This window comes from Coenobita brevimanus, chromosome 12 (assembly GCF_032717465.1).
Source record: "Coenobita brevimanus isolate Jiangsu-jjx chromosome 12, ASM3271746v2, whole genome shotgun sequence".
Lineage (NCBI taxonomy): Eukaryota > Metazoa > Arthropoda > Malacostraca > Decapoda > Coenobitidae > Coenobita > Coenobita brevimanus.
In genome coordinates, this window is record NC_136965.1 from 4,402,501 (window position 1) to 4,411,630 (window position 9,130).

General features: G+C 61.4%; 2 pseudogenes; one reads left to right on the forward strand and one right to left on the reverse strand.

Annotated features, from left to right (window-relative positions):
* The window catches only part of LOC145413714 (uncharacterized), a 21,474-nt pseudogene extending 17,444 nt beyond the window's left edge, over nt 1-4,030 (reverse strand).
* Nucleotides 4,031-4,157: 127 nt separating this feature from the next.
* On the forward strand, nt 4,158-7,264 carry LOC145413724 (uncharacterized; annotated as a pseudogene).
* The last annotated feature ends 1,866 nt before the right edge of the window (nt 7,265-9,130 follow it).

The following is a 9,130-nucleotide window of genomic DNA, read 5'->3' on the forward strand; positions in this document are numbered from 1 at the left end:
ATGATGATGATCCCCTGCTGCTACTGCTGCTGCTGATGATGATGATGATCCCCTGCTGCTACTGCTGCTGATGATGATGATGATCCCCTGCTGCTACTGCTGCTGATGATGATGATGATGATCCCCTGCTGCTACTGCTGCTGATGATGATGATGATGATCCCCTGCTGCTACTGCTGCTGATGATGATGATGATGATCCCCTGCTGCTACTGCTGCTGATGATGATGATGATCCCCTGCTGCTACTGCTGCTGCTGCTGATGATGATGATCCCCTGCTGCTACTGCTGCTGCTGATGATGATGATCCCCTGCTGCTACTGCTGCTGCTGATGATGATGATCCCCTGCTGCTACTGCTGCTGCTGATGATGATGATCCCCTGCTGCTACTGCTGCTGCTGATGATGATGATGATCCCCTGCTGCTACTGCTGCTGATGATGATGATGATCCCCTGCTGCTGCTGCTGCTGATGATGATGATGATCCCCTGCTGCTACTGCTGCTGATGATGATGATGATCCCCTGCTGCTACTGCTGCTGCTGATGATGATGATCCCCTGCTGCTACTGCTGCTGCTGATGATGATGATCCCCTGCTGCTGCTGCTGCTGATGATGATGATGCCCAGCTGCTTCTGCTGCTGCTGATGATGATGATGATCCCCTGCTGCTACTGCTGCTGATGATGATGATGATGATCCCCTGCTGCTACTGCTGCTGCTGATGATGATGATGATCCCCTGCTGCTACTGCTGCTGATGATGATGATGATGATCCCCTGCTGCTACTGCTGCTGCTGATGATGATGATGATCCCCTGCTGCTACTGCTGCTGATGATGATGATGATCCGCTGCTGCTTCTGCTGCTGATGATGATGATGATCCACAGCTGCTGCTACTGCTGCTGATGATGATGATGATCCCCTGCTGCTGCTACTGCTGCTGATGATGATGATGATCCCCTGCTGCTACTGCTGCTGCTGATGATGATGATGATCCCCTGCTGCTACTGCTGCTGCTGATGATGATGATGATCCCCTGCTGCTGCTACTGCTGCTGATGATGATGATGATCCCCTGCTGCTGCTACTGCTGCTGATGATGATGATGATCCCCTGCTGCTGCTGCTGCTGATGATGATGATGATCCCCTGCTGCTACTGCTGCTGCTGATGATGATGATGATCCCTTGCTGCTACTGCTGCTGATGATGATGATGATCCCCTGCTGCTACTGCTGCTGATGATGATGATGATCCCCTGCTGCTACTGCTGCTGATGATGATGATGATCCCCTGCTGCTACTGCTGCTGATGATGATGATGATCCCCTGCTGCTACTGCTGCTGATGATGATGATGATGATCACCTGCTGCTGCTACTGCTGCTGATGATGATGATGATCCCTGCTGCTGCTACTGCTGCTGCTGATGATGATGATCCCCTGCTGCTGCTACTGCTGCTGATGATGATGATGATCCCCTGCTGCTACTGCTGCTGATGATGATGATGATCCCCTGCTGCTACTGCTGCTGATGATGATGATGATCCCTGCTGCTACTGCTGCTGATGATGATGTTGATCTTCTTCCGCTGCTGCTGCTGATGATGACGTGCCGCTTCTGCTGCTGATGATGATGATGATGAACCCCTGCTGCTGCTGCTGATGATGATGATGATCCCCTGCTGCTGCTGATGATGATGATGATCCCCTGCTGCTGCTGATGATGATGATGATCCCCTGCTGCTGCTGATGATGATGATGATCCCCTGCTGATGATGATGATGATCCCCTGCTGCTGCTGCTGATGATGATGATGATCCTGCTGCTACTGCTGCTGATGATGATGATGATCCCCTGCTACTGCTGCTGCTGATGATGATGATCCCCTGCTGCTACTGCTGCTGATGATGATGATGATCCCCTGCTGCTACTGCTGCTGATGATGATGATGATCCCCTGCTGCTACTGCTGCTGATGATGATGATGATCCCCTGCTGCTGCTGCTGATGATGATGACCCTGCTGCTGCTGCTGCTGATGATGATGATGAGCACCTGCTGCTACTGCTGCTGCTGATGATGATGATGAGCAGCTGCTGCTGCTGCTGCTGAGGATGATGTTCCCCTGCTGCTGCTGATGATGATGATGATCCCCTGCTGCTGCTGCTGATGATGATGATGATCACCTGCTGCTGCTGCTGATGATGATGATGATCCCCTGCTGCTGCTGCTGATGATGATGCTGATCCCCTGCTGCTGCTGCTGATGATGATGCTGATCCCCTGCTGCTGCTGCTGATGATGATGCTGATCCCCTGCTGCTGCTGCTGATGATGATGCTGATCCCCTGCTGCTACTGCTGCTGATGATGATGATGATCCCCTGCTGCTACTGCTGCTGATGATGATGATGATCCCCTGCTGCTACTGCTGCTGATGATGATGATGATCCCCTGCTGCTACTGCTGCTGATGATGATGATGATCCCCTGCTGCTGCTGCTGCTGCTGCTGCTGCTGCTGCTGCTGATCCCCTGCTGCTGCTGCTGCTGCTGCTGCTGCTGATCCCCTGCTGCTGCTGCTGCTGATCCCCTGCTGCTGCTGCTGCTGCTGCTGCTGCTGATCCCCTGCTGCTGCTGCTGCTGCTGCTGCTGATCCCCTGCTGCTGCTGCTGCTGCTGCTGATCCCCTGCTGCTGCTGCTGATGATGATGATCCCCTGCTGCTGCTGATGATGATGATGATCCCCTGCTGCTGCTGATGATGATGATGATCCCCTGCTGCTGCTGATGATGATGATGATCCCCTGCTGCTGCTGATGATGATGATGATCCCCTGCTGCTGCTGCTGATGATGATGATCCCCTGCTGCTGCTGATGATGATGATGATCCCCTGCTGCTGCTGATGATGATGATGATCCCCTGCTGCTGCTGCTGATGATGATGATCCCCTGCTGCTGCTGCTGATGATGATGATGATCCCCTGCTGCTGCTGATGATGATGATGATCCCCTGCTGCTGCTGCTGATGATGATGATCCCCTGCTGCTGCTGCTGATGATGATGATCCCCTGCTGCTGCTGCTGATGATGATGATCCCCTGCTGCTGCTGCTGATGATGATGATCCCCTGCTGCTGCTGATGATGATGATGATGATGATCCCCTGCTGCTGCTGCTGATGATGATGATCCCCTGCTGCTGCTGCTGCTGCTGATGATGATGATCCCCTGCTGCTGCTGCTGATGATGATGATGATCCCCTGCTGCTGCTGATGATGATGATGATCCCCTGCTGCTGATGATGATGATCCCCTGCTGCTGATGATGATCCCCTGCTGCTGCTGCTGATCCCCTGCTGATCCCCTGCTGCTAGTCCGCTGCTGCTGATCCCCTGCTGCTAGTCCGCTGCTGCTAGTCCGCTGCTGCTAGTCCCCTGCTGCTACTAGTCCGCTGCTGCTGATCCCCTGCTGCTACTAGACCGCTGCTGCTGATCTCCTGCTGCTGCTGCTGATGATGATGATCCCCTGCTGCTGCTGATGATGATGATGATCCCCTGCTGCTGCTGATGATGATGATGATCACTGCTGCTGCTGCTGATGATGATGATGATCCCCTGCTGCTGCTGCCGATGATGATGATCCTGCCACTGCGGTGCTGCTGTGATCTCGCTGCTGATGATGATGATGATCCCCTGCTGCTGCTGCTAATGATGATGATCCCCGCTGCGGGATGTTCTGCCTGCCATGATGATGATGATCCCCTGCCGTGACGTGTTCTGCTGCTGATGATGATGATAGTCCCAGCTACACTGCCGCATGTTGGTGATACCTGCTGCTGCTGCTGCTGATGATGATGATCCCCTGCTGCTGCTGCTGATGATGATGATCCCCTGCTGCTGCTGCTGATGATGATGATCCCCTGCTGCTGCTGATGATGATGATGATCCCCTGCTGCTGCTGATGATGATGATGATCCCCTGCTGCTGATCCCCTGCTGATCCCCTGCTGCTGATCCCCTGCTGCTGATCCCCTGCTGATCCCATGCTGCTGATCCCCTGCTGCTAGTCCGCTGCTGCTGATCCCCTGCTGCTAGTCCGCTGCTGCTGATGATGATCCGCTGCTGCACAGTCCTGCCATCGTTGGCGCTGATCCCCTGCTGCTAGTCCGCTGATGCCGTTGCTGATCCCCTGCTGCTACTAGTCCGCTGCTGCTGATCCCCTGCTGCTACTAGACCGCTGCTGCTGATCTCCTGCTGCTGATCCCCTGCTGCTGCTAGTTTTCTGCTGCTGCTAGTTTTCTGCTGCTGCTAGTTTTCTGCTGCTGCTAGTTCTCTGCTGCTGCTGCTGGTCCCCTGCTGCTGCTGCTACTGGTCCCCTGCTGCTGCTGCTACTTATGTAGTGGGCCAGCAGCAGCAGGGGACCAGCAGCAGGGGACCAGCAGCAACAGCAGCAGGGGACCAGCAGCAACAGCAGCAGGGGACCAGCAGCAGCAGCCTTTATCGGCGGGCAACAGCAGCAGCAGGGAATTTCAACAGGCAACAGCGGCAACCAGCAGCTTAACTGGCAAGCCGGCAGCATAGCAGCAGAGACCGGCAGCACTGGCGAGGACCGGCTGCAGCAGCAGCAGCAGGGGACCTGCAGCAACACGGGACCAGCAGCAGCACGGGACCCCCAGCCGCAGCAGGGGTCCACCAGCAGCAGCAGCAGCAGGGGGCCAGCAGCAGCAGCAGCAACAGAAGACCAGCAACTGCTTGGCAGCAGCAGGGAACCAGCAGCAGCAACGGGGAGCCAACAGCAGCAGCGAGGGTCCCAGCAGCAGCAGCAGCAACAGGGGGCCAGCAGCAGCAACAGGGGCAGCCAGAGACCAGCAGCAGCAGGGGACCAGCAGGGAGCCAGCAGCAGCGCAGCAACAGGGGCCAGCAGCAACAGAGACCAACAGCAGCGAGGCTGGCAGCCAGCAGCAGTCAACGGCAGCAGCAGCAGGGAGCCACAGCAGGGGCCAGCAGCAGCAGGGGACCAGCAGCAGCAGCAGGCCCAGAACCAACAGCAGCAGCAGCAGCAGGGGCCAGCAGCAGGGAGCCAGCAGCAGCAGGGGTCAGGGACCAGCAGCAGCAGCAGCAGCATGCTCAGCAGCAGCAGCAACCAGGGGGCCAGCGCAGCAAGTAGCAACAGCAGGGCCCAACAGCAGCAGCAGCAGGCCAGCAGCAACAGCAGCAGCAGCAGGGGCCAGCAGCAGCATCAGAGACCAACAGCAGAGCAGCAACAGCAGGGTTACGACGATGGCAGCAGCAACATGAGGGGCCAGCAGCAGCAGCAGCAGAGCAACAGAACCAACAGCAGCAGCAGCAGAGTGATGCAACACAGGCAGCAGGAGCCATGGCAGCAGCAGACCAGCAAGCCAACAGCAGCAGCAACAAAGGGGCCAGCAACAGCAGCAACAAAGGGGCCAGCAGCAGCAGCAGCAGCAGCCAGCAGCAGCAGCGAAACCAGGCCAGCAGCAGCAGAATCAGCAGCAACAGCAGGGGGCCAGCAGCAACTAGTCAGCAGCAGCCAGCAGAGAGGCCAGCAGCAGCAGCAGCAGCAACAGGCCAGCCAACAGCAGCAGCAGCAGCAAAGAGGGGCCAACAGCAGCAGCAGCAGGAGCAGCACGGGGCCAGCAGCAGCAGCAGCAATGGGGCAGCAGCAGCAGCAACAGCAGCAGCAGCAGGCCGCCAGCAGCAGAAGCAGCAACAGCAGGGGAGCCAGCAGCAGCAGCAGCAGGGAGCCAACAGGGCCAGCAGCAACAGCAGCAGCAGCAGCAGCAGCAGCAGCAGCAGGCAGCAACAGCAGCAGCAGCAGGGGAGCAGCAGCAGCAACGCAGCAGCACCAGCAGCAGCAGCAGCAGCAGCAGCAGCAGCAGCAGGAAGCCAGCAGCAGCAACAGCAGCATCAACTAGCAGCAGGAGCCAACAGCAAGCAGCAGCAACAGCTGGCAACAGCAGCAGCAGCAGGGGACCAGCAGCTGCAGGGGACCAGCAGCAGCAGCAGCAGCAGCAGGGGGCCAGCAGCAGCAGCAGCAGCGGGACCAGCAGCAGCAGCAGCAGGGGGCCAGCAGCAGCAGCAGCAGCGGGCCAGCAGCAGCAGCAGCAGCAGCAGCAGGGCAACCAGAGGCCAGCAGCAGCAGCAGCAGCAGCAGGGAGCCAGCAGCAGCAGCAGCAGCAGCAGCAGCAAGGGGCCAGCAGCAGCAGCAGCAGCAGCAGCGGCAGGGGGCAGCAGCAGCAGCAGGGGACCAGCAGCAGCAGCAGCAGGGGACCAGCAGCAGCAGCAGCAGCAGCAGCAGGGGCAGCAGCAGCAGCAGCAGCAGCAGGGCCTGCAGTTCAGCAGCAGCAGCAGCAGCAGCAGCAGGGGGCCAGCAGCAGCAGCAGCAGCAGCAGGGGGCCAGCAGCAGGGGGCCAGCAGCAGCAGCAGCAGCAGCAGCAGGGGGCCAGCAGCAGGGGACCAGCAGCAGCAGCAGCAGCAGCAGCAGCAGCAGCAGCAGCAGCAGCAGCAGCAGCAGCAGGGGGCCAGCAGCAGCAGCAGCAGCAGCAGCAGCAGCAGCAGGGGCCAGCAGCAGCAGCAGGGGGCCAGCAGCAGCAGCAGCAGCAGCAGCAGCAGCAGCAGCAGGGGGCCAGCAGCAGCAGCAGCAGCAGGGAGCCAGCAGCAGCAGGGGGCCAGCAGCAGCAGCAGCAGCAGCAGGGGGCCAGCAGCAGCAGCAGCAGCAGCAGCAGCAGCAGCAGCAGGGGGCCAGCAGCAGCAGCAGCAGGGGGCCAGCAGCAGCAGCAGCAGCAGCAGCAGCAGCAGCAGCAGCAGGGGCCAGCAGCAGCAGCAGCAGCAGCAGCAGCAGCAGCAGGGGACCAGCAGCAGCAGCAGCAGCAGCAGGGTGCCAGCAGCAGCAGCAGCAGGGTGCCAGCAGCAGCAGCAGCAGGGGGCCAGCAGCAGCAGGGGGCCAGCAGCAGCAGGGGGCCAGCAGCAGCAGGGGGCCAGCAGCAGCAGCAGCAGCAGCAGCAGCAGCAGCAGGGGACCAGCAGCAGCAGCAGCAGGGGACCAGCAGCAGCAGCAGCAGCAGGGGGCCAGCAGCAGCAGCAGCAGCAGCAGCAGCAGCCAGCAGCAGCAGCAGCAGCAGCAGCAGCAGCAGCGGACCAGCAGCAGCAGCAGCAGAACCAGCAGCAGCAGCAGCAGCAGCAGCAGCAGCAGCAGCAGCAGCAGCAGCAGGGGACCAGCAGCAGCAGCAGCAGGGGACCAGCAGCAGCAGCAGCAGTAGGGGGGCAGCAGCAACAGCAGCAGCAGCAGCAGCAGTAGGGGACCAGGAGCAGCAGTAGCAGGGGGCTAGCAGCAGCAGCAGCAGCAGGGTCCCAGCGGCAGCAGCAGCAGGGGGCCAGCAGCAGCAGCAGGGAGCCAGCAGCAGCAGCAGGGGACCAGCAGCAGTAGCGGCAGCAGGGGACCAGCAGCAGTAGCAGCAGCAGCAGGGGACCAGCAGCAGTAGCGGCAGCAGAGGACCAGCAGCAGTAGCGGCAGCAGGGGACCAGCAGCAGTAGCGGCAGCAGGGGACCAGCAGCAGTAGCGGCAGCAGGGGACCAGCAGCAGCAGGGGACCAGCAGCAGCAGGGGACCAGCAGCAGCAGCAGCAGCAGGGGGCCAAGAGCAGCAGCAGCAGGGGGCCAGCAGCAGCAGCAGCAGCAGTAGCAGGGGACCAGCAGCAGCAGCAGCAACAGCAGCAGTAGGGGGCCAGCAGCAGCAGGGGGCCAGTAGCAGCAGGGGGCCAGTAGCAGCAGCAGCAGGAGACCAGCAGCAGCAGCAGCAGGAGACCAGCAGCAGCAGAAGCAGCAGCGGTCCAGCAACAGCAGAAGCAGCAGAAGCAGCACGGAACCAGCAACAGCAGCAGCATCACGGGGCCAGCAGGGGGCCAGCAGCAATAGGGGTCAGAAGAGCAGGAGCAGCAGCAGCAGTAGGGGGCCAGCAGCAGCAGTAGGGGGCCAGCAGCAGCAACAGGGGGCCGCCAGCAGCAGCAACAGGGGGCCGCCAGCAGCAGCAACAGGGGGCCGCCAGCAGCAGCAGCAGGGAGCCAGGGGGGCAGCAGCAGGGAGCCAGGGGGCCAGCAGCAGCAGCAGGGGGCCAGCAGGGGGCCAGCAGCAGCAGCAGGGGGCCAGCAGCAGCAGCAGGGGGCCAGCAGCAGCAGCAGGGGGCCAGCAGCAGCAGCAGCAGGGGGCCAGCAGCAGCAGCAGCAGGGGGCCAGCAGCAGCAGCAGGGGGCCAGCGGCAGCAGCAGGGGGCCAGCGGCAGCAGCAGGGGGCGCACCAGCAGCAGCACCAGCAGCAGCACCAGCAGCAGCACCAGCAGCAAGGGGCTAGCAGCAGCAGTAAGGGGCTAGCAGCAGCAACATGGGGCTAGCAGCAGCAACAAGGGGCTAGCAGCAGTAGCAGCAGGGGGCCAGCAGCAGCAGCAGGGGACCAGCAGCAGCAGCAGCAGCAGGGGACCAGCAGCAGCAGCAGCAGCAGCAGCAGCAGGGGACCAGCAGCAGCAGCAGCAGCAGGGGACCAGCAGCAGCAGCAGTAGCAGCAGGGGACCAGCAGCAGCAGCAGCAGTAGCAGCAGGGTACCAGCAGCAGCAGCAGCAGCAGGGGACCAACAGAAGGTGGCCAGCAGCAACAGGGGAGCAGCAGCAGCAGCAGCAGCAGGGGACCAGCAGCACCAGCAGCAGGGGACCAGCAGCAGCAGCAGGGGACCAGCAGCAGTAGGGGGGCAGCAGCAGCAGCAGGGGGCCAGGAGCAGCAGCAGCAGGGGGCCAGGAGCAGCAGTAGCAGGGAGCCAGCAGCAGTAGCAGGGGGCCAGCAGGGGGCCAGCAGCAGCAGCAGCAGGGGACCAGCAGCAGTAGCAGGGGGCCAGCAGCAGCAGGGGGCCAGCAGCAGCAGCAGCAGGGGACCAGCAGCAGCAGCAGGGAACCAGCAGCAGCACGGGACCAGCAGCAGCAGGGGACCAGCAGCAGCAGCAGCGGGGGACCAGCAGCAGCAGCAGCAGCAGGGGACCAGCAGCAGCAGCAGCAGTAGGAGGGCAGCAGCAGCAGCAGCAGCAGGGGACCAGGAGCAACAGCAGCAGGGGGCCAGCAGCAGTAGTAGTAGCAGGGGTCCAGCAG